Raw genomic sequence first — 26963 nt, 5'->3', positions numbered from 1 at the left:
CTACAGATGCCAAGCCAAGATCCCTTTCTCCCAGGACCTCAGAGGAAAAATATTACACATATCCTCCCCCTACAAAGTAACAAAGCTTCTCCTCAGTTACACCATCCTTCCCAAAGGGTGTATCATTCAGCTTCCCAAAGAAGCAACGTTTCCCCCCTACTATTATCAGAAAAGGAGGGCATGAAAATAATTCAGTATGTCTCTGGTACTTTTCCTCTGAGATAATATCAATTCTGTTGATATTTGTGTGATACCCGATCAGATTTTACCCATTCATTGAGTCCTAGATACTACTGCAGGAGCTAAGAGAGGAAAGGAGATGCATAAATCATGGCTCTCACTCAAGGAGCTCACAATCTAGTGAAAGCAGAAAAGTAAACAAATTTAATAAAATGTGAAAAGTCGTCTACACATGGTGCTGTGGGAGAGGAGAGGAAAGTCACCTCAGTCATACTGGGAGTTCACTGAGGACTTCAAGGAGGAGATGATGTCAGCATGTCTTTAATGATGAGTAAAAGTCTGATGGATGAACAAGGAGAAGGAATAAATGAGGAAGAAGAAGGAAGAAGAGCATTCCAAAACAACTCCCTCCCCCCCCCCCCCCGCCCCCCTCCCCACCACATGCACACACATGCAGGCATGGAAGAGCATGATGCCTTCCAGGTCCTGAGACTATTTCAGGATGGTTGGAGGGACAATAGGGCCTCAAGGATATACTGAACATACAGTATATGCCTTGTATATCTTCTTAAGGAGTTCGTGCTTTAATATGGTCAGTGATGAGAGCTTGTGAAAGATTTTAATCAGGAAGCAAAATGGTTAGATATAAGTTTTTTAAAAAACCTACTTCAAATAAGGTATTTTAACCTCTTTTGTGCCAAGGTCCCTTTGATGTCTGGTGAAGCCTGTATATCCCTTCTCAAAATAATGGCTTAAATTGTAATTATAAAAATACTTTAAATGTAATATAATAAAATCTGATAACACAAAAACTTAATGAAATAAATAACAACACCTAGTAGCGAGATGAATAACTATCATAATTTAAAAGTCGTGACGGGCATAAATGAGATACTTGCAAAAACTACAATGTGACACAAAATATTTGTGATTTCTGTTGGTGACATGGCCACACATATAAATACTTTTGTGCTTTCAAGCCTACGTGCAGAATGGAAAGAAATGCCAAATTTTGGTTAAATAAGAGGTAAATAAAGATATAATTTCTCCCACACAATTCTCAGATCCTCTGAATTCCATATAACAGTATAAATGAAGACGTCTAGGGGTGGAAATAGGGATAATGAATTAAAATTAGAAATCTATTTTACTAGTCTAGAGGAGAAGTGACGACGGTCTAAATCTAAAACCTAACATTAACTGAGTAATTACTATATTTCAGACACCGTTCAAAGTGTTTTTCTACAATTACCTCATCTACAGAGTTAGGGCTATTATTAATCTATATTTAACAGGTAAAGAAACTGAAGCACAGAGAGCTAAGGAAGTTCATACATTCACATAGCTGGTGAGTTAGCAGAACCAGGTGTGAACTGAGGTAGTTTGATTCTAGAACTTCACTCTCACCCACTATTGGGGCACTAAAAATAGTTGTAATGAATGTAATTAGAAACATGTAAGAAATAGAGTGAACAAGACATGGAGAAGCAGGAAGAGAGGAATCTACAAAGAAGCCCAGATGAAGTGAAGATATTGTAAAAATATTTGCCACGCAATTTTTTTTTCCTTCTTGGTAATTCCTTACCCTCCTCTCCCATTCGATTTGTGGTCAAGGAGGGTAAACCATGAGGCTGAGGCTCATTGTCCCTGGGAAAGTAGAGAAAACACTAACTAGGAAATTGGGATATGATATAATTTTTTTTTCCGGGCAGAAGGAAAGAGAAAGAGTAAGAAAGTGAAAGAATATATCCAGGTATTCTTGCTCCTGTTTTGGGGTCAAAACTTGGCTGAGAGAAGTAAATAGAGGGGAAAAATACAGACAAATCTGAAAGAATCAAAGAATACTGACACTGGTGCCCTGATTCCTGTGCAGCATGGAAACTCAGAAACCTTTAAGAGACTTCCTTTGCTTGACATGGTCCTATATCTAGTATGATGCCAGAGTGGCTGAGTAGCGGTGACTTGGTAGATGGCTACAACAAAGGACATTCACACGGGATCCTGAACTCTCCAGACAGTTTCTGAGAAAGTATCTAAGAACCTCTAGGTCTCCAAGGGGGGGGCAGCATATTGAATGGGCTGCTGGACAGGCTGCTGGGTTCAGATGAGGATGACAAAGTACAGAGACCTCATAACTGGAAGCAGTAGTGTGGTCATTGACAACAGGTGCCAGCACAATGCTTCAAAAGTTAAGTGAAACCAGCAATGTATCAGTGGCTACCAGACAGGATACTCAGTCACCAAGTAGCCTAGCTAAATTAAAGTAGATACATCAAGAGGAAAGGATGATGCCCTTAGGCTAAGCAAAACAAATCACCTCAAGAAGCCTGAGGGGAAGGAGCAGAAAACCCTTCTGCAATACCAGGAAGTTAGGTGAGGCTTTCTGTTCCAGATTCATTTAGAAAAGCAAAATAGGCATAAGGGGAGAACCCTTTGGAAATGAGGAATGTTGAAAAAAGTGTAATAGCCCCCCGCCAAAACCTAAATTTTTTGGTGATCTCTAATTGATTTTTATTTTAAAAATGGGTAAAATGACACATGACATAAAATTTACCATCTTAACATTTTTAAGTGTACATTTTAGTAAGGTTAACTATATTCGCATTGTTGTGGAACAGATCTCTAGAACTTCTCCGTTGTGTAAAACTGAAACTATAAACACATGGAACAACTCCCTCCTCGTTTCCCCCTCCCCACCACCACTGCCACCGCCTGCAGCCCCAGGCCCACACCGTTCTACTTTGTGTTTCTAGGAGTGTGATTATTTTGGATATTTCTGTAAGCGGAATCATTCAGTATTTACCTCAAAAAAAAAAAAAAAACAACTAAATTTTTAACTGGAAAAGAGATAACTTTGATGAGCAAGTTTAATCATTTTCTTTTTTTTTAATTTTCTTTTCTTAATTTACATCCAAATTAGTTAGCATATCGTGCAACAATGATTTCAGGAGCAGATTCCTTAATGACCCTTACCCATTTAGCCCATCCCCCCTCCCACAACCCCTCCAAGCAACCCTCTGTTCTCCATATTTGAGTGTCTTATGTTTTGTCCCCCTCCCTGTTTTTATATTATTTTTGCTTCCCTTCCCTTATGTTCCTCTGTTCTGTGTCTTAAAGTCCTCATATGAGTGAAGTCATATGATATTTGTCTTTCTCTGACTAATTTCACTTTGCATAATAGCCTCTAGTTCCATCCACTTAGTTGCAAATGGCAAGATTTCATTCTTTTGGATTGCCAAGTAATATTCCATTGTATATATATACCACATTTTCTTTATCCATTCATCCATCGATGGACATTTGGGCTCTTTCCATACTTTGGCTATTGTTGATAGTGCTGCTAGAAACATGGGGGGTGCATGTGTCCCTTCGAAACAGCACACCTGTATCCCTTGGATAAATGCCTAGTAGTGCAATTGCTGGGTCGTACGGTAGTTCTATGTTTAATTTTTTGAGGAACCTCCATACCGTTTTCCAGAGTGGCTGCACCAGCTTGCATTTCCATCAGCAGTGCAAAAGAGATCCTCTTTCTCTGCATCCTCACCAACATCTGTTGTTGCCTGAGTTGTTAATGTTAGCCATTCTGACAGGTATAAGGTGGTATCTCATTGTGGTTTTGATTTGTATTTCCCTGATGATGAGTGATGTTGAGCATTTTTTCATGTGTCGGTTGGCCATCCAGATGTCTTGTTTGGAGAAGTGTCTATTCATGTCTTTTGCCCATTTCTTCACTGAATTATTTGTTTTTTGGGTGTTGAGTTTGTTAAGTTCTTTATAGATTTTGGATACTAACCCTTTATCTGAAATATTGTTTGCAAATATCTTCTCCCATTCCGTCAGTTGCCTTTTAGTTTTGCTGATTGTTTCAATCATTTCTATCATTAGAAAGAGTGGAGGTTTCAAAGCAAGATGAGATCAGTTTAAGGAAATAAAGTTACATCTCTTCAACCCCAGTTTGTGACTATTACAATTCAGCCTCACTAGATGGACCCTAACAAAAAAAGACTCCTTAGGCTCTGGAACTGGACACTCAGGCTCAAAAGCAACATGAATATCAGCTGAGCCTTGTCTCTTAGAAAGCCAGCATAACTCCACTATGATGGTCTTGGCTGTTTTAAACCATTCTTCACACCCACAGTACTAGCTGCAGGTACTCCTTCTACCCTGGCTTTGCAGTCTATTCTCTAAATAGGCAACACTGTATTTAGGACCTGAGCTGTCTCTGCCTTCCCCTTCTGAAAAGTCTCAATACTTTGAAAATTCAGAGTTCAAGCAAAGGGAAATGCCCTTCCAAACTCTGCATAACATTTCTATTTCTTCTTTCTTTCTACAGGTTTCTGGCCCACCCCTCACACTGACTTGGTTTTCCAATCTAAGATTTATAATCACTCTATGGTGCAGATATAAGCTGTGTCTGAAATCTTGGGCATCCTAGACGGGTTCTGAATGACTACAGCATTTGGTGCAAATAAATATTACTGTGGGACTGTGTCCAGTCTGGGTAGCTATGGCAAAGAATCAGATCAAGTTTTAGAAATCCAAAAGAAATCAAGTCTGCTTACTCTGTGGGTAGACTTCAAGGCTGTCTGATCCCTAGGGGCTGAGTCATTTCAGGTCTCACCGGAACTTTCTCCCAGTTCGAGGAATCATCAACAACATCCTTATCCAGCAGTTATTCGGCCTTCTCTGAAAATAAAATGAGACCTTACACCTTCTTGGTTGACAGTTTATCTTTTGTGTTGTGCTATAAATTTCAAGGATAGTTATATAGATTTTTTCTTTTAAAAATTGCCAAAATTTGTTTAATAGCAGAGAGTAATTCCTGTGCACTTCCATCACAGATTGGATAAAGCTTGCACGTTGCTAAAGCTGTCGTGTACTTGGTCTTCTAGGAAACTGTTCCAGTCATTTTAATTTAATCTGTTATGCTTAAAGATAGAGATCTAGTATAGGGCCTCATTGTGTGTGGCATTCAACTAATGGCAGTTGAAAATGAGATGTCGATAATAATAATAATATATCTGAATCTATTCTACACCATCTCAAAGCAAGAACTAAATAAGGCACTTTTAATTTTCTAACAAAATTGAAAATATGTCATTCTCTTAAATACAGGATTTTTCGGAACTCTGATGACCAAAAAAAAGTGCTATCAAGAGCTGGAACTCCTGACTTAATCAAATCATTTCACCAGGTCAAAGGATAATGTTCTAGGATGCCATTGTTTACACTTTCCTTCCAAAATACTTACTGGCAGTGATACTTTTTCAATTTAAAAATAACCTATTTTAACCCTACATATAAGGTTTGTTTCTTCAGTGGCAGCTTCATTTAACCAGAAAAATGAATGTTCTGGAATCTGCAATCTTGTAAGATACAGCCCGAGTTAAGCCCTGACTTTCCTAAATCCAAACACGCTGCAAAGATCAAGTCAGCTGTACTGCGCCATGGCCCACAGCCACGTTGTGATTTTGGGAGCACATGGTTGGCAGGGCTGGACTGAGGTCTGTCCAAGAGAACTCTAGCCAGGACCTTGCCAGCAGTAGGCAGCAAGATGTCTTGATAGTTGCCTCAGTGAGTCTCATTGCTTTGAGTAATAAAAATAGCCAAGCACTTTAGATCAAAGATTTATTGGTAACAGAAATTTAAAACTCCAGAATTTGGATAGTTTTCTTAGTTTGAAATTTCACACTGAAACTCACTGGATTTTCCCCCTAAATGGTGAGGCCACTTTGGGAAACAGTTTAGCCATTTCTTATAAAAATACCCCTACGCATCCTATGACCTAACAATTTCACACCTAGGTATTTATCCAAGAGAAATAAATACATATATATCCAGGGAAAAGCCTGTATGTAAATGCTCAAAGTTGCTTCACTCATAATAGCCTAAAACAGGAAACAATCTAAATGTCCACCATCTGTTGAATAAACAAATTATATAGTACATCCATAAAATAGAGAAAACTGAACAATTATTGATACATGCAACAGCATGGATGAATCTCAAAAGCCTTATATTAAATGGAAGATACCAGACACAAAAAGCTCCCTACTGTTTGACTCTATTTACATGACATTCTAGACAAAGGCCAAACTCCAGTAACAGAAACAAACCAGTGGCTGCCAGAGGAGGGGTGGGTAAGGAGACTGACTATGAAGTGGCATGAGGGAAATGTTTGTGGTAATAGAGACGTTCTGTATCCTGAACACATATAGAACTGTGTACATTTATTCCAACTCTTTCACCTTTACCCTTTAAAAAGCATACAGTATATTTTATATAAATAAGACCTCAATAAGTCTGCCTTTAAGAAAATCTGGGGCAGGGACAATGCTTAAGGAGTAGATGAAACAAGCCTGGCCATGCGCTGAAACGCTGAATGCTGGATGATTGGTCACAGGGAATGCACTGAACTATTCTCTGTAGTTTTGAATATGTTCAAACTTTTCCATAATTAACAGTCAAAAAATTTATTTTTGCACTGTAGATTGCTAGGTTTGTGCTATTTACAATCCTCCAACCATCTTGCCACATTTTTCCCTGGAGTAAAGTATAAAACTTGTGGAACTTCACATGACTGATCAAAGAAAAGAGTCTGTTAGCTAATTTTCAACGTATGTACACCAATTAGCAATCATGAAAACTACCTCAAATACCAGTCAGTAAAATTATAGTCAAGATTTTTATTTTTACTTTTAATTATTTATTTATTTATTTATTTATTTATTTATTTATTTTAACCTTTATTTATTTTTGAGACAGAGCATGAATGGGGGAGGGTCAGAGAGAGGGAGACACAGAATTTGAAATAGGCTCCAGGCTCTGGGCTGTCAGCACAGAGCCCGACGCGGGGCTCCAACCCACAGACCGCGAGATCAGGACCTGAGCTGAAGTCAGACGCTTAACCGACTGAGCCACCCAGGCGCCCTAGTCAAGATTTTTAAAATTAAGTTCATTAGAAGCAAAAATACTTAGAAGTGCCTCTATAGATATTTCTCTGGTCCTTTAAAAATTCATCTGAGACAAAACACTTATTTAAATATAACAAAATTGGAATGAATAAAGCTGTAATTATTCATTCAATCATTCATGCCCTAAACATCTCTAGGTGTCTACTACATGTTAAACACACAATAGTCTCTCCTTTAATGAGCCCACAGATACAAATACAATCGGCTACAACACAATTGCTAAATGTGTGGAAAGAAAAATTAATACTGCCGAGTGGAGAGTGGATATGGCTGGAGAGAGACAGAGGACTAGAAAAGAATCTGCAGATACTCTAAGCCTAGAAAGATGAGTTAGAAGTTTACTGGGCCAGGAGAGAGGTGTGGATAGAAGGGGAGGGTGAGGAGAGAGGAAGGGAGAAGTAAAGGGAACAAGTTCTAAGGAGATGGGACACCACAAGCAAAGATATGAAGGCAGAAGGACAAAGCATATTTGAGAACTGCAGAGGCAGAAAAACAAAGCTGAATAATTCATCTATAATCAGCCCAATCTGTTATTGTGCAGTTTATAAAGGCATGATGATAATAAATTCATGAATTTATTCCACAAATAGATTAACTAGTTTTGCCCCATGGTCACAAGTTACGTCCCCAACTCTGGTCAGGTAGTCTGCAAAGGTATGCTGTTAACCTGGAGGCAAGACTCTGGACATATATTTATTGCCTTGACTGGAAGTCAATTTAAATTTCATGCCATCATTATTTTTGTCTATCAACACATACATTTGAGATTTACTCTGTTTCATCTTTTCTTAGCAATCTAGAAGAAGCTGTAGAAGGAGAGAATAATTTGCTAGTTAAATTTAAGACTCCCCATAACCACTAACCAAGGAGCACTATCAAGCCATTTCTTAAGCAGCACAATCATGTTCCTGATAGAGAGTAGAAGCTTGCAACCAACAAAACTACTAGATTATTGTTAAAAAGTTTGCTTCTTTGTTCTACCTGGCTAAAATCTTGTTGTGGTTCAGGCTAAACTCACATGTATAGTTCCGCACATCATCATGATCCTTTATTGAGGGAAAAGAATTTGTTATTATATGATACCAGAGAGGATCAGCACTTTTATTTCTCCTCTCCTTCACCCATTACCAACTAGGGAGGGCTGGATTGGCTTCTTTCATTTTTGACTCTCTAGTATATAAAGTAATGATATTTGAATGACATATTAACTACATTGAAAAACAATCTTTTCAGTAATATTTGAGTGATATAAATTCTTATACATTTAAGAGCATAGCATATTCATGGTTCTAAGTTAAATTCCAAGGAGAGACTACATTAAAGGAATGGACCTACTTATCCCGTGGGTGATAAGTAGTAGGAACTTGATGCTTTATAGTATCTGATGACTCAAAAGACAGACAAAACATTTCACCAGGAAAAAAAAAAAACAACCCTCCAATGTAATAATAAAGGAATCCACTGTGAAAAAACATAGATGGTCAATTTTAGGTGTAAAGTCATGTAGTCAAAGAGCAGGCCCAAACACACTTTCCTACTATACAAGCACACTTGAGCCTATTTAAAAAGGCATGTAAGTAGGGGTGAAGGGAGTTCAGGTCAGTTAGTCCTTGGCACCTCGATCAAGATTGCCAGCATAGTTATCAATTAATGTTGCAGTGGTTTCAGTAATGCATACACGTGTCAAGTAGGAACTATACTGAGTCTGCCACTTCATTTTACACACGATCCTGAACACCTGTCAGGTCGTGATGATTTTCAGTCACTACTGACCCAGGATAAATTTTAACAGGTGACAGGCTTTGGATCAAATTACCAATTCCCTGAGGCATCCAGTCCTCCCAATCCTAAGTATTTTTGGCATGATTTATATGCTCTTTAGCTTCCTTTATAATGTAATTTAGAGTTAGGTCAATTCTAGAACTATTCCTGAAATGTGAGAAATACTTAGTGTTAAGTTTTCAAAATCTCCTTAACAGGAAACTATAAGCAATGGACATAAAGGAAAAATAGTTGTTTTTATTATGGCTTTAATGCTTTACTATGCAAAATAAAAGCAGGTAAATCTATGTTGGTCTCATAAACTGGATATGAAATTTTAGCAGTCTATAGATCTAAATGTCTGAGGAGAGCTGAATTATAAAGATATGGCAAAAACTAATTAGTATGGGACTTAAGATCCTTCACAATGAGGGGTTAGCTTACTTTCCCAGACTTCTCTATACTGACCTTCCCTACCCCACACTTCATACTATTGAATACTCAAGTATACACAATTTCCAGAAAACACTATTTCCATACCTTCAAGCCTTTGCTAATATTGCTCTTTCTGCCTGATACAGCCATTCCCCCTCTGCCTAGCCAAATCATCAAACTTCTGAACCCTTACCTCTCCGTCTCAGCAGATGATAATAGTTTTCGACTTCATGGCGGAGGGGGTGGGGAGGGGGGAAGCCAGTTTCCCCTGTTTGTACATGCCAGAAAACTGAGTTATCTCTGGTGGACCCTCTCTTTCACATTTCCAAATCTACTCCATCACTAAATCTTGTTAGTGTTCTTAAAATCCCAGAAGCCATTTACTTCTTTTCATTTCCACTGTAATCCAGCTTGTTAAAACCACCATTACATCTTGCCTAAACAACTACATGCCAGACTAATTGGTTTCTCTACTTGTATTCCTCCTCTCTCCAAATACATATCCAGAAGGCACCAAAATGCCTCTTCCAAGGCTGATATTGGAAATGTGGTTCACAATCTAGGCATAGTGTGGTGATCCAGATGTTAAAGCTGAGTTAGTAAATCCATATTTGGCACATCTATAGTAGGAGCTTGATGGAAAGCTACAGCCTACATGAGGAGCTGAAAGTAGTTATGGGTAACTTGTTATTGTAAATTGGTGTGGGTTTGAATAAATTCCCAAGACAGAATTGGCTGTCATTTATGTTCATGAGTGTCTAGATGAGTCCTCACATTAGAGGTGGTATTTGACCCCACAAAAATGCCAAAAGAAACAATGTAGCAAGAGATGAGAACAAGGACAGAAATGCAGGGACTCTTATATTAAGAGAATAGGAAGAGAAACCAGAAATCTGGCAGTAACAGAAATGGAAGAGCCAGGAAAGTAGTATGTGTGTGTGTGTGTGTGTGTGTGTGTGTGTGTGTATTTATTACAAAATTGGATTACTTCTGATAGATCCTAGAAAACCTAGATAATAGAATTCTACGTAAAAAAATGCACTTAGTTAAATTTGGCAATTGTGTCTGTACCAATAAGAAGAAGAGCTATTAAAAACCAGCAGCAAGGATAATATTAAAATAGCAAGTACAGTAATGCAGGCATGAGGTGATTTTGTATCAAATAAAATGGTTAACTCTATTTAAATACTACTGTATTTCATACGTATGTATTTCATACGTATGTAACATGGAAGATCTTAAAAATAGAACTCTCCGGCATCTTATCCTATGAACCTATTTTTCTGCAAGGCAAACAGTGTCTTACCTTTCATGAAAGAATAAGGAATCTTTATGATTTTTTCTAATGTCTGTAAACATCAAACAATATAGAAAATACAAGTAACAAGTAAAAAGCCTCTATAATCCCTCCTATGTAGCCATACTGTTAACATTTGTGTGAATACTCCTCTAGAAATGTATATTCTTTCTACACACACACACACGCACACACACACACACACACACACACTTCTACATATATATTAAGGGTTAGCAAGCTACAAGGTGGCTGCCTATTTCTGTAAATAAAGATTTATTGGAACATAACCATGCTCACTTGCTTACACATTGTCCATGGCTACTTTTGTATTTGAATAGTATGACAGAGACTGGATGACCCACAAAACTTAAAATGTTTACTACCTTTTACAGCAAAAGTTTTCCCACCTTGATATGCAGAATCATACTACACATGCTGTATTTTAATCTGCTTTTTCACTCAACAATATGTCATTACTATTTCTACAGATCAATAAATACGGATCATCATTATAATGGTCACATGGGATTCCATTATATAAAGGAATCACAGTCTATTTAATAAATTTCCATTGATGGATATTTAGAGTTTTAATTCTTCTAATAATCAATGCAACCACAAATATCCTTACATAGACATTTTACCCCACTTGATCATAGCCTTAAGATAAATTCTTAGAGAGAGAATTGTAGGGTCAAAAATTCCATATATGTTATATTTGATGTATATTTCCAAACTGCTTCCCGGAATAAATTGAAACAATTTTCACTTCTATCAATAGATCATGAAGGTGCACAGTTTTCTCTAACCCCTAGAAATCCTGAGGATAAGCAAATATTTTGAATCCTGAAGAAAAAAAAGATACACCATTCGTTTCCACTTGTATTGTTTGATTCTTAATGAGGTAAAACATCTTTCATGATTATTGGCCATTTGTGTTTCTTTCTTTGTGAAATAATGGACTGCATTACCTTATATTTACATAAAATGTACATCATGTACTTTGCCAGTTTTTGTGTTGGAGCATTTCCTAAACTGATTTGTAAGTGTGCCAGATGTTAAATAATTCAACAAATACCTACTAAGATAAAAGAGAGGATGTGACTATTTTCTATACTAAGAAGAATCAGGTTGGTTCCTGCCTTCATAGTGACAATCTAGTGAAGAAAAGAGTTATCATTTTGTCTGACATGTAAAATGCAAAGACCTTCCTAATATTCAGTGAACTCTTTCATAAACATCTCTTGGTTAGAGCAACATCATGAATAAGTCAAATAAATTCATTTGGAAATTAATCTAATCACAGGAAACAGCTTGTCTCTAAAACCTATACATTAAGAATCCTACTGAGCAAGTTCTTAAAGTTTCTAGGATGTTAATGCTAGATTTTTATGATCAGAATAATCATTTTTTCATTTTTCTAATGCTTGTAAACCTCAAACAATAAAGAAAAGTATAAAGGAGAAAATAAAAACCACCTAAAATCCTTTATACAAACATGTTTTTATGTTTATTTTCACTTCTCCCCACCAATCATACATATCTGAAGCATAGGGCAGGGAATGAGGACAACAGAAAAGCTAAGCAAAGAAAGGAAATTAAAACAAACCAGAAAATAAGAGAAATTTGTGTAGAGAACAAGGGATTATAATAGAAGAAACATCTCCGCTCTTGAGATTTCTTCTGGGATACAAAAAGCAGGCAGGTAAGAACTGAATTTCATATACAAAATTACATTTTAAAGTTCTACAATGAGTGGTCTGATCATTTGCTGTAACTTTGCACAATAAAACAAATTAAAAAAGTATCCTCCCATTGAAATTTATGGATTCTGAATATTGTTATGCAAGAAAGAATTTAAAGAAATTCTAAACACTTTTATTACCTGTTATAAAACCTAATAGTAGACTGCCATATGCTTCTAGTTCTTACAAAATGTACAGGGGAAATTGATAATCAAACACCACTGATGACAGATATTTATATCAAATTCACATAACTATTCCTAATTATAAATATAGATATACATTCCAGGATTATCCACAAGTATGTACTCCTATTAATACTTATTGCAGTTACATATGCACATTGAAAGGAGATATGCCCTTTCACCTTTTACGTACTACTCAGAAATATTAGAGCATCACCAGCTGCCTGAAAGGTCACACTGAATTTTGGGTGCTAATTGTGGCAGACTTATGTACATCACTTAATTTAAAAATAAAGATGTTTTAAATCTTCATTTTAACCTACTTCCTCCTTTTTAAATGGAAACCAAAAGTTTACTAAGTGGTCATGTTTATATGTACTCCTCCCTGTATGCAGAATGTGACTGGTATAAAGTGTGTGAAACCTGATAAATTAGTTAGTTGAAACCTCAAGTCAAGTTTGCTCCCTAGTACATACGGCCACCATATGATTCCCATTGGCTCTATTAAGAGTAGAGCATTGTGCATGCATGTCCCAGTCTTGGATATGGAACATGGTGTGGCATGTGGGGTGAGGGCAGGGGTTAGGGGGCAGGAAATTTTACTCTTTTAACAAATGGTGTTGAGTATAAAGTTAATGCTGAGGTACATAATCTTTCCAAGGGCCAACTTAAGTACTTGTATTTTAGTGCATGCAATAAAACCGTTCTCAAATTCTAATCATGGAATTTTGGATCTGGGTTACACTGAAATCCATAATTGAGGTATATATAAAGAAAGGACTTAAGAAAATTAATGTGTTTTATGGAATAACATTTATTATATTTTTCAAAACGTAAGTACTTTAACATAAACAAAATTTCATTAAGTTACAGCTACCCTGTACTAACTCCCCCCAAATGCCATTTACTTTTGCATCTTGTTACTGTGGTTCCTGTTTTTCCCTTTCAAGTGAATTTTCTCTAATCTTTTCTGTTTGGAAACCTTTTTAATTCCTAAGGTATATACCATTTCCGCCAAGAAGCCATCCCATTACCATCCTCCAAGCTGAATTATTCTTTCCATTTGCCTTCTTTTTGCACTTTCCCTGCAATCTATTCACCAGCTATTTACATTATACTTCAAGGCACAGCCGGTTTAGTTGTTTACACTTCAGCCTTTCTCACCAGACTGGTTTACAAGCAGTAGATTGTAAACTACTTAAAGGCAAGAAATGGTTTTATTAATCTAGGCATTCTGTGAAGTGCCTAGCACACTAAACGACCAAAATGTTCATTCAATTTAATTCAATACACTTTTAAAAAAATATTCAAGTATAATTAACATACAGTGTTGCACTAGTTTTAGATGTGCAATGTAATGATTTGACAATTCTATACATTTTTCAGTGCTCATCAAGATAAGTATACTCTTAATCCCCTTTATCTATTTCATCCATCTCTTCATCCACCTTTCCTCTAGCATCCATCAATTTATTCTATGTGTTTGCATCTGATTTTTGGTTTGTCTTTTGTTGTTGTTTGCTTGTTTTGTTTCTTAAATTCCATATATGAGTGAAATCATATGGTAAGAATTTGTCTTTCTCTGACTGACTTCTCTCACTTAAAATTAAACCCCAGTGAGATTTCACTTTTCACTTGTCAGAGTGGCTAAAATCAAAAACATTAGAAACAACCAGTGTTTGCGAGGAGATGGGGAAAAAGGAACCCTCATGCACTGCTGGTGGGAATGCAAACTGGTGCAGCCACTGTGGAAGATGGCGTAGGGGTTCCTCAAAAAATTAAAAATAGAACTACCTTATGATTCAGTAGTTCCACTACTGGGTAATTCAACAAACTTTAATACGAACCTACTTTGTGCACAACAGCCAGTGTGCCAGATATTTTTCACTAACACTCAGTTCCTACACATTCACACCCCTGTGTTCATCCTTGAACCACCGGTAATAGTAGTGAGGAGCTTGAAAACTACTAGTGTTTTAAAACTATATAAAAATAATTATTTATTGTGGGCATGTGATATGGAAAGATGGAAAGTAGGAAGAGGAGTTAAGAATCTGAAGGCAACAAGGGGCTAGGTTCTGAAGCATCTCCTGTGCCCTGCTAAAGATTTTGAAACATACCTTGTATTAAATAGTGTGTGACTGAAAGAATTCAAATTTGCAAGTAGTCCAATTACTTTTGGGAAGAATCACTCTAGTATTAACATAGAGTGTTAATGAAAAAGAGATGAGGAGCCCCTGGGTGGCTCAGTCGGTTAAGCGTCAGATCTAGGCTAGGGTCATGATCTCACGGTTCACCAGTCAGGCTCTACTGACAGCTCGAAGTCTGGAGTCTGCTTCAGATTCTGTGTCTCCTTCTCTCTCTGCCCCTCCCCCGCTTATACTCTGTCTCTCTCTCTCTCTCAAAAATGAATACAACATTAAAAAAAATTTTTTAAAGAAAAGGATGAGACTAGAAGCAGGGAGATGAAGTATGAGGTTGTCACCCTAAATGGATATTTGGGAGAAAAAACTAACAGATCTTAATGATCAGTTGGATGTGAGAGCTAAAATGGAAGACATGTCTAAAAAGAATATGCCTCCACCATGGGCAATTGGATAGATAATGATGCCCAGTGTGGAGATCAGAAATACAGGGGAAAAAATTAGGTTTCACATATAAGATAAATTCTATTTTTAGGATGTTGAATAAGCAGTGAGCACAAAATATAACCAAGGTTATATGCTCAATAGGAGACAAGAAATAGAAGAAGTCTAGTAAGATTGAGCAAGAGCTATAAATGTGATAGCACTAGTGTGTAGAAGGTAACTCATGCACTGGGGATAAAAGAGAGTCAAGAATAAAATTTTAGGAGATATCAAAACTTCAAGGAAAAGCAGAAAGAGGAGAAATCTTGGAGGTTAGAAGAAGGCATAAAAAAAGAGAGAAGAGAACTAAGAGAGCAATATAAATGGAGGAGAGAAACTTTGTAAGAAAAGAAATAGTGGCTAGGGAAAATGGTAGTGAAAATTTGAATCACAAAACCTCCCTTCCTTAAAAATATAATAAAATGAACAATAGCAAAAGCAAAATACACCAAAATGAAAACAACAAAAATAACCAAATCTGAAAAAATATATACTAGTAGCACTCAGACTAAGAATGATACAAAATTCCATACTATAAAATTGAAAAGTATTATCCAGATAAAGAGGAAGAAGATTCTAATAATTAACAGTTGGCAAAAAATGCCTCTGCCAAATTTGGGGAATAAGATGAGTTTGTAAACTCTGAAAATTCTCATGAATTCTTCCTAATCTGAAAAGAAGCAGATCAAGAAGGTTGTTACAAAACCCATGGGAATAGGAGAATTGCAACAGGTGTCATTTCCCACTATCATGGATAAATAACATATAAATAAGGGAAAAGTTAGGATCTGGCATTTTGGTGGCGTTTTTCTGTTTGTTTTTATGTCATTTCTGATAGTGTGTGTGTGTTTGTGCATGTGAATGCACATGTGTCAGGTAGAAAGATATAATAATGACCTATAATCATCCAGAGCTAACCATCTCGGAGAAGCGGCAAGATGGCGGCTTAGGAGGACGCTGGGCTCACCGCGCGTCCTGCTGATCACTTAGATTCCAACTACACCTGCCTAAATAACCCAGAAAACCGCCAGAGGATTAGCAGAACGGAGTTGCCGGAGCCAAACGCAGACGAGAGGCCCACGGAAGAGGGTAGGAAGGGCGGCGAGGCGGTGCGCGCTCCACGGACTGGCGGGAGGGAGCCGGGGCGGAGGGGCGGCTCGCCGGCCAAGCAGAGCCCCCGAGTCTGGCTGGCAAAAGCGGAGGGGCCTGACGGACTGTGTTCCCACAACAAGCGCGACTTAGCGTCTGGGAGGTCATAAGTTAACAGCTCTGCTCGGAAAGCGGGAAGGCTGGAGGACAAAGGGAGGGAGAGCTGCTGAGCCCCCTGACGACAGAGCTCAGCTTGGTGGGGAACAAAGGCGCTCGCCAGCGCCATCTCCCCCGCCCATCCCCCAGCCAAAATCCCAAAGAGAACCAGTTCCTGCCAGGGAACTTGCTCGCTCCGCGCAAACACCCAACTCTGTGCTTCTGCGGAGCCAAACCTCCGGCAGCGGATCTGACTCCCTCCCGCTGCCACAGGGCCCCTCCTGAAGAGGATCACCTAAGGAGAAGCGATCTAAGCCTGCCCCTCCTACCCCCGTGCACCTTGCCTACCCACCCCAGCTAATACGCCAGATCCCCAGCATCACAAGCCTGGCAGTGTGCAAGTAGCCCAGACGGGCCACACCACCCCACAGTGAATCCCGCCCCTAGGAGAGGGGAAGAGAAGGCACACACCAGTCTGACTGTGGCCCCAGCGGTGGGCTGGGGGCAGACATCAGGTCTGACTGCGGCCCCGCCCACCAACTCCAGTTATACACCACAACACAGGGGAAGTGCCCTGCAGGTCCTCACCACGCCAGGGACTATCCAAAATGACCAAGCGGAAGAATTCCCCTCAGAAGAATCTCCAGGAAATAACAACAGCTAATGAACTGATCAAAAAGGATTTAAATAATTTAACAGAAAGTGAATTTAGAATAATAGTCATAAAATTAATCGCTGGGCTTGAAAACAGTATACAGGACAGCAGAGAATCTCTTGCTACAGAGATCAAGGGACTAAGGAACAGTCACGAGGAGCTGAAAAACGCTTTAAACGAAATGCATAACAAAATGGAAACCACCACAGCTCGGCTTGAAGAGGCAGAGGAGAGAATAGGTGAACTAGAGGATAAAGTTATGGAAAAAGAGGAAGCTGAGAAAAAGAGAGATAAAAAAATCCAGGAGTATGAGGGGAAAATTAGAGAACTAAGTGATACACTAAAAAGAAATAATATACGCATAATTGGTATCCCAGAGGAGGAAGAGAGAGGGAAAGGTGCTGAAGGGGTACTTGAAGAAATAATAGCTGAGAACTTCCCTGAACTGGGGAAGGAAAAAGGCATTGAAATCCAAGAGGCACAGAGAACTCCCTTCAGACGTAACTTGAATCGATCTTCTGCACGACATATCATAGTGAAACTGGCAAAATACAAGGATAAAGAGAAAATTCTGAAAGCAGCAAGGGGTAAACGTGCCCTCACATATAAAGGGAGACCTATAAGACTCGTGACTGATCTCTCTTTTGAAACTTGGCAGGCCAGAAAGAATTGGCACGAGATTTTCAGGGTGCTAGACAGAAAAAATATGCAGCCGAGAATCCTTTACCCAGCAAGTCTGTCATTTAGAATAGAAGGAGAGATAAAGGTTTTCCCAAACAAACAAAAACTGAAGGAATTTGTCACCACTAAACCAGCCCTACAAGAGATCCTAAGGGGGACCCTGTGAGACAAAGTCCCAGAGACATCACTACAAGCATAAATCATACAGACATCACAATGACTCTCAACCCGTATCTTTCTATAATAACACTGAATGTAAATGGATTAAATGCACCAACCAAAAGACATAGGGTATCAGAATGGATAAAAAAACAAGACCCATCTATTTGCTGTCTACAAGAGACTCATTTTAGACCTGAGGACACCTTTAGATTGAGAGTGAGGGGATGGAGAACTATTTATCATGCGACTGGAAGCCAAAAGAAAGCTGGAGTAGCCATACTTATATCAGACAAACTAGACTTTAAATTAAAGGCTGTAACAAGAGATGAAGAAGGACATTATATAATAGTTACAGGGTCTATCCATCAGGAAGAGCTAACAATTATAAATGTCTATGCGCCGAATACCGGAGCCCCCAAATATATAAAACAATTACTCATAAACATAAGCAATCTTATTGATAAGAATGTGGTAATTGCAGGGGACTTTAACACCCCACTTACAGAAATGGACAGATCATCTAGACACACGATCAATAAAGAAACAAGGGCCCTGAATGAGACATTGGATCAGATGGACTTGACAGATATATTTAGAACGCTGCATCCCAAAGCAACAGAATATACTTTCTTCTCGAGTGCACATGGAACATTCTCCAAGATAGATCACATACTGGGTCACAAAACAGCCCTTCATAAGTTTACAAGAATTGAAATTATACCATGCATACTTTCAGACCACAATGCTATGAAGCTTGAAATCAACCACAGGAAAAAGTCTGGAAAACCTCCAAAGGCATGGAGGTTAAAGAACACCCTACTAACGAATGAGTGGGTCAACCAGGCAATTAGAGAAGAAATTAAAAAATATATGGAAACAAATGAAAATGAAAATACAACAATCCAAACGCTTTGGGACGCAGCGAAGGCAGTCCTGAGAGGAAAATACATTGCAATCCAGGCCTATCTCAAGAAACAAGAAAAATCCCAAATACAAAATCTAACAGCACACCTAAAGGAACTAGAAGCAGAACAGCAAAGGCAGCCTAAACCCAGCAGAAGAAGAGAAATAATAAAGATCAGAGCAGAAATAAACAATATAGAATCTAAAAAAACTGTAGAGCAGATCAACGAAACCAAGAGTTGGTTTTTTGAAAAAATAAACAAAATTGACAAACCTCTAGCCAGGCTTCTCAAAAAGAAAAGGGAGATGACCCAAATAGATAAAATCATGAATGAAAATGGAATTATTACAACCAATCCCTCAGAGATACAAACAATTATCAGGGAATACTATGAAAAATTATATGCCAACAAACTGGACAACCTGGAAGAAATGGACAAATTCCTGAACACCCACACTCTTCCAAAACTCAATCAGGAGGAAATAGAAAGCTTGAACAGACCCATAACCAGTGAAGAAATTGAATCGGTTATCAAAAATCTCCCAACAAATAAGAGTCCAGGACCAGATGGCTTCCCAGGGGAGTTCTACCAGACGTTTAAAGCAGAGATAATACCTATCCTTCTCAAGCTATTCCAAGAAATAGAAAGGGAAGGAAAACTTCCAGACTCATTCTATGAAGCCAGTATTACTTTGATTCCTAAACCTGACAGAGACCCAGTAAAAAAAGAGAACTACAGGCCAATATCCCTGATGAATATGGATGCAAAAATTCTCAATAAGATACTAGCAAATCGAATTCAACGGCATATAAAAAGAATTATTCACCATGATCAAGTGGGATTCATTCCTGGGATGCAGGGCTGGTTCAACATTCGCAAATCAATCAACGTGATACATCACATTAACAAAAAAAAAAGAGAAGAACCATATGATCCTGTCAATCGATGCAGAAAAGGCCTTTGACAAAATCCAGCACCCTTTCTTAATAAAAACCCTTGAGAAAGTCGGGATAGAAGGAACATACTTAAAGATCATAAAAGCCATTTATGAAAAGCCCACAGCTAACATCATCCTCAACGGGGAAAAACTGAGAGCTTTTTCCCTGAGATCAGGAACACGACAAGGATGCCCACTCTCACCGCTGCTGTTTAACATAGTGCTGGAAGTTCTAGCATCAGCAATCAGAGCTAACCATCTCCATTAATAAACAGTGATTTTCTAGATAAAGAAATGAAGACAAGAAATAATAAGGAGTATACCCTTGAAAAATGTCTTTCACCTGGTAGGATGAAAAACTAGGTATTAATAGCATCTTAACCAAAATCCTTAAGTTTTGCTCAACACCAGAAAGGACTGTCATGGCTAGAAGTAAAAGTTTAACATTCACCTTGAATAAGAGATTACAAAGTCCGAAGGATTTTTGTCCAAGTAAAGTGAAATCAGGTACAGAAAGCTTGTTTAATTACAAAAATGAAGAGTAGAAAGTAAAGAGTAGAGAGGAAATCCAAATATCATGGTTGCCTACAGACACAGCTAAGTATTCCCTGCCTACTCACACCTCCACTTTGAACAACACACATGCAGAAAAGTAAATGTTTTATTTCTTAAACAAGTGATGAACACATGCATGTTCGTTTGATTATTTCCAAAATCTCTTATTTCACATAATTTAAAAAAATGTGATAGGACATAAGCCCTAAAAAATCTGCCTTCAAACTAAAGCTCTAAAGGAATGATATAAACATGATCTTTCAAAGTGGAAGGGAATTGAAGAATAAAAAGAGATAGCATGACTTCTATAAATATACTACAGTATAAAGGAAAACTTATGGAGGGAGGGAGAGGAGAGAGAAAACATAGCGTGCGGCAAACAAATGAAGAATGCATTCTGAAAGTAGACATCCCTCCAGGAAACAGAAGAAAATTTTCAACAAAGCTCTCATATTAAAGAGAGCATGAAATCTGTAGAGCAAGAAAAAATTTAAAAGCTCATGGCAAAATGGAATGAGGTTAAAATGGAGACTGACAACAAAGAAAAGGAACTGAGCATGAAGACAATAATATAGAGCTAACAAAAAAGACATACTAAGATATGGGGTACCTGGGTTGCTTACTCAGTTAAGCAACTGACTCTTTTTTTAAATAGCATTTTTATTTATTTATTTTTGAGTGTTTATTTATTTATTTTTGAGGGGGTGGGGAAGAGAGGAAGACAGAGGATCCAAAGTAGGCTCTGTGCTGACAGCAGAGAGCCTGATGCGGGGTTCGAACTCACAAACTGTGAGATCATGACCTAAGCCAAAATAGTCAGTCCCTTAATCGACTGAGCCATCCAGGCATCCCAGCATCTGACTCTTCATTTCGGCTCAGGTCATGATCTCCTGGGGGATTCTCTCTCTCTCTCCCTCTCTGCCCCTCCCCCACTCATGCTCTCTGTCTCTCTGTCTCTCTGTCTCTCTCTCTCAAACAAGTAAAACAATCTAAAAAAAAAAAAAAGAAGTACTAAGATAAACAGTACTGAAAACCTAATTGTCAAGGAAAAGGAAAGCCTTTAAAAAGTGCCAAAGAATGAAGAAAAGGACAAAGATTAAATCAATTATAGAGAAAATACACACATAATAGGCACTTAATAAATATTTAGTGAATGACCAAAAAAATGGGTTGAGGTTTTATTATGGAGAACTTGAAATGCAGGGTAATAAGTCTGTCCTACATATTATATAGGAAATGAGGACACACTGAATCTTTTGAGTGTGTGTGGAAAGGGTGGATGTGATAGAAAGGACAGTAAAAATTAATGTGATAAGAATATCGTGGTCTTTTTTTAAATCTTATTTATTTTGAAAGAGAGAGAGCAAGAAGGGGAGGGGCAGAGAGGGAAGGAAGGAAAGAGAATCCCAAGCAGACTCTGCACTGTCAGTGCAGAGCCTGACTCGGTGCTCGATCCCCCTATCCATGAGATCATGACCTGAACCTAAATCAAGGGTCAGACACTTAACCAACTGAGTCACCCAGGCATCCCAAGAGTATTATGTTAAGAACAGTAATCTGGCAGATGAATCAGAGAAGGCATTCCTGGGAGGCTAGAAGATCAATAAGTAGATGATTGAATTTATTGAATTTGTGGGATTTCAAAGAATAACTGTCTGATTTTTGTTTACCTTGCCTAGTAGTTCCCTATTTGTCCAGACATGGAACAATCTGGGCTAGTTTTCATCTTATCTATAACCTACTAATAAATGATTGCATCTTGTGGACAGGTATTTTCTGATAGAGTTAAAAAGAATAATTATTTGGATTACCAAATCTTACTTAGAAACTTTTTAAAAAGCCCCAACCAATCTCAACCCTGTGTTCCATAGTAGTAATAAGTATAGATAGAGAAAAATACAGCAGTCAGAATGTAAGAAAGAGTTGGAGGAAGGCAATTATATTCAAGGCAAATAAGACATTCAGCTCAAAAACAGAGATACAAAAAGGATTTTTTAAATAATTGCTAATGCTGATTCCCTGGTTTGGGGACACAAATGTAATTCCTCTAGACATAATCATTCCAAGCAATTATAAATAAATTTAGAGATTTTCCTTTACAACAAAGTAAAAGACATATACATATGGTGCATCAATAGTCTAAGTTAGAAATAACAAATGGCTGGATTATTAGATGCATGTGGTATTAAAACCAGATATTTTAGAATATATAGAACCTCTTAGGCTAATTTGGAAGTTTATATATGACCTTACAATCAACTTGAGTTAATTCAAGTATCCACTGGGAATTACTCAAGCCTAGATGAGGTTCTGAACAAATAATATGTTTGCACTGGCTTTCAATGACATAAGTCTGAATATGCCTCAATGTGCCTTCTCTTCAGAAATGCAGTCTAAATATACTTTTTCCAATTTAGCATTGCATAGGAGTTGTGCCCACTCTACAATTGCACAAGGTATATATAAACATGACTTTACTTCTCTGTGTCCTTGTATATGGAGTGGAATGAACCAGGCATCTTGATAAATGAATATATGCCAGTTTTGTAAACCTTAACTTGGTTTTTCACTCAAAAAAAACTTTTACGGGGCGCCTGGGTGGCGCAGTCGGTTAAGCGTTCGACTTCAGCCAGGTCACGATCTCGCGGTCCGCGAGTTCGAGCCCCGCGTCAGGCTCTGGCTGATGGCTCAGAGCCTGGAGCCTGTTTCCCATTCTGTGTCTCCCTCTCTCTCTGCCCCTCCCCTGTTCATGCTCTGTCTCTCTCTGTCCTAAAAATAAATAAACGTTGAAAAAAAAATTAAAAAAAAAAAAACTTTTACGATTCCAAGTGTGTATCAGCCACATAATTGCTTTATCTAGATGCATATCCTTAGGAAGTCCACATTTACTAGGATACTGCTAATTGACAACAGCTCCAATAGGAGCACCATGGTAGTCATGCTGCCCTCCCATCTCATTACTTCCCCACACATGTCATTTGTATTTGCTTTAACATCAGATACACTCACTATTGCATCTAGTGCCCCCTGGAGGACATCTTGAATTTTATAAGGCAATAATAGTATAGATTTATACTTATACTTATTCCCCACGTATGGGGAAATTACTGTAAGGAAAAATTGGTATGTTTCCTCTTTAATGGAGTTTCGGTGGTCTCTCAGAAAACATCTAAAAATTGTAATCATCACTAAATTAGAAAATGTTATATTCTAACTAAGATATCTTTACTTCAAACTATTAAAAATGGATTGGTAAATTTTTATACATTACTTACAGCACAGTGAATATGATCTTTTGAGGTTCTGTTTATACCCAAAAGAAATCTAATATGGTTTTCTTTTTCCCTATGTTCCTAGTAAGATAATCCTCTTAAAACTAAAGAGATTGTTCTATTATAAGAAAAAAATTTAATTTCAAAAGCTTGATGTTTTAAAATAAAAAGAAAATATTGGAATAAAAACAGAGAAGGATTTTTCTCCAGAATGATAAATCTCTATAATATTTTTCAAGCTTTCCCATCAAAGTATCTCTTTTTTTCCTTCCAGTTTTACTAAGATATAAGTGACATATAACATTGTATTAATTTTAGGTGTAGATGATTTGATATATGTATATATTGCAAAATAATTACCATGATAAATTTTAAGTAAAATATTAAAAAATGTAATACAGCATTGTTTCAAAAGAATAATATTCTACCATTAAGTAAGTTTTAACTCCAACAATACAAGGATGATACTATATCAAGAAATCTGCTAACATATTTTCTACATCACCAATTAAAGGAGAAAAACTGTATGGTCATATCAGTAGATGCTAAGAGGTATTTATATCTAAGATGACTTAAATGTGATAAAGATTCTTTTCTAAAAACCATAGCAAATATCATCTTAAGTAAGATACAAAAATAATTTAAATCAGTATCAGATATCAGAAAGTGATACATACTATCTAGAAATTCCAAGACACCATAATAAAATTCTATTGGAAATCATACAAGAATCTAAGGTGATTAAATGTAATAAAATCAGTAGCCTTTCTTTCTGTAATAGCAATAAACATCGAGAAATGTAAATGATAAAATGATCTGTTTTACATAGAAATAAAATCTATAGGGTGTTTAGAAATCAGCATGGTATTGGCATAGAAATTCAGTTATTAGATATATACCCAAAAAAACTGAAAGCAGGGAGGGATTCAAACAGATATTTGTACACTCATGTTCTTAGAAGTATTATTCACAATAGCCAAAAGTGGATGTGACCCAAGTGCTCATTGATGGATGAAAGGATAAATAAAATGTATCATCTACATACAATGGGAAATTATTCAGCTGTAAAAAGGAAGGAAATTCTGACACACTCTACAACAACATCAATAAACATTGAAGACATTACATCAAGTGAAATCAGCCATTCACAAAAGGACAAATACTGAATAATTTCACTGATATGAAGTACCTACAGTAATCAAATTCATAGCTACAGAAAATAGAATAGAGAGAATGGAGAGTTATTATTTAATGGATACAGAGTTTAACTTGGGGAAGATGAAAGATTCTGGAAATGAATGGTGGTGATGGTTGCACAACATTGTGAATGTACTTACTGCTATTGAAGTGTATACCTATAAATGGTTAAAATGGTTTAAAAACCGTCTTTGGTTAAACAGAATAGATCTGAGTATAGATGACAAATGTGGTGTCTCAATTCAGTGGGAAAAGGATGTGATACATAATCAATGGTATTGGCTCAATTGGCCAATCATCTGCCAGAAATAAGTCTGGACCTTGATCTCACATCACATACAAGCTTACGTACAGGTTGATTAAACACTTAAAAGTAAAAAGTATGACATTAAATCATTAGCAGAAAAGTTTAAAAATTACACACATAACATGTTTGACCAAGCTAAAATAAAAAATATGTATGGTATAAGAGATTATAAACAAATTCAACAGACTCAACACATTTAGGAAAAAAATATTTCCATTGCAGAGGTTCCTCGAAAACTTAAAAACAGAATTATCCTATGATCCAATAATCACACTACTGGGTATTTACCCCCACCAAAAAAATTAATTTAAGGGGATACATGAACATCTACGTTTATTGCAGCATTATTTACAATAGCCAAATTATGGAAGAAGCCCAAGTATCCATCAATGGATGAATAGATAAAGATGTGGTAGTATATACAATGGAATATTACCAGCCATAAAGAAGGATGATATCTTGCCATTTGCAACAGCATGGATGGAACTAAAGAGTATAATTCTACACAAAACAAGTCAGTCAAATAAAGACAAATACCATATGATTTCACTCATATGGAATTTAAGAAAAAAAAACAGCAAAGATTAAAAAGAGAGAGGCAGACAAACCAAGAAACAGATTCTTAATTATTGAGAACAAATTAATGGTTACCAGAGGTGGGTAGGAGGGTGGATGGATGAAATAGGTGATGGGGATTAAGGAGCACACTTATGATGAACACTGTGTAATGTATAAAATTGCTGAATCACTATATTGTACATGGGAAACTAATATAACACTGTGTGTTAACAGTACCAGAATTAAAATTAAAAAACTTACAAAAATATTTCTATTGCAAATAACAGATAATGGGCTGACTTCTGTGATATAGCAAGAGCTCTTAAAAATTGCTAGAACAGGGGTCCCTGGGTGGCTCTGTCAGTTGAACATCCAACTCTTGATTTCAGCTCAGGTCATGATCCCAGGGTCGTGGGATTGCACCCTGAGTCAGGCTCTGCATTGAGCATGGAGTCTGCTTGGGATTCTCTTTCTCTCTCCTTTTTTCTTGTTGCTCAGAACCCAAACCTTAGAGATATCCCTGACTCTTCTCCTTTCCTCATAGCTTTAAAATTACTTCCTATCCAGGAGCATGGAATCTTTTTCCATTTCTTTGTGTCATCCTCAATTTCTTTCATAAGCTTCCTATAGTTTTCAGTGTATAGATTTTTCACCTCTTTGGTTAGATTTATTTCTAGGTATTTTATGGTACCTATGGTATTTTATGGTGCAACTGTAAATGGGATCGATTCCTTGATTTCTCTTTCTGTGGCTTCATTGTTGGTGTATAGGAATGCAACCGATTTCTGTGCATTGATTTTATATCCTGCAACTTTGCTGAATTCACGAATCAATTCTAGCAGTTTTTTGGTGGAATCTTTTGGGTTTTCCATATAGAGTGTCATGTCATCTGCGAAGAGTGAAAGTCTGACCTCCTCCTGGCCGATTTGGAAGCCTTTTATTTGTGTTGTCTGATTGCAGAGGCTAAGACTTCCAATACTATGTTGAATAACAGTGGCGAGAGTGGACATCTTTGTCTTGTTCCTGACCTTATGGGGAAACTCTCAGTTTTTCCCCATTGAAGATAATATTAGCGTTAGGTCATTCATATATGTCTTTTATGATCTTGAGGTATGTTCTTTCTATCCCTACTTTCTGAGGGTCCTTATCAAGAAAGGATGCTGTATTTTGTCAAATGCTTTCTCTGCATCTATTGAGAGGATCATACGGTTCTTGTCCTTTCTTTTATTGATGTGATGAATCACATTAATTGTTTTGCAGATATTGAACGAGCCCTGCATCC

At 37.3% G+C, this 26963-nt stretch overlaps 1 long non-coding RNA gene across 1 annotated transcript in view; it reads right to left on the bottom strand.

The window, feature by feature from the left end:
- Window positions 1-3997: 3997 nt before the first annotated feature.
- The window catches only part of LOC123379213, a 36780-nt gene continuing 13814 nt past the window's right edge, over window positions 3998-26963 (bottom strand). The window contains exons 2-3 of the long non-coding RNA XR_006583425.1: window positions 4743-4866; window positions 3998-4055 (exon numbers count right to left, since the gene is read on the bottom strand). This is a non-coding gene — a long non-coding RNA (uncharacterized LOC123379213). The remainder of the gene's footprint in view (window positions 4056-4742; window positions 4867-26963) is intronic.

Source organism: Felis catus, chromosome C1, assembly GCF_018350175.1.
Source record: "Felis catus isolate Fca126 chromosome C1, F.catus_Fca126_mat1.0, whole genome shotgun sequence".
Taxonomy (NCBI): Eukaryota; Metazoa; Chordata; class Mammalia; order Carnivora; family Felidae; genus Felis; species Felis catus.
Note: the sequence above shows the minus strand (reverse complement) of the source record. Positions and strands in the feature narration are given on the sequence as shown.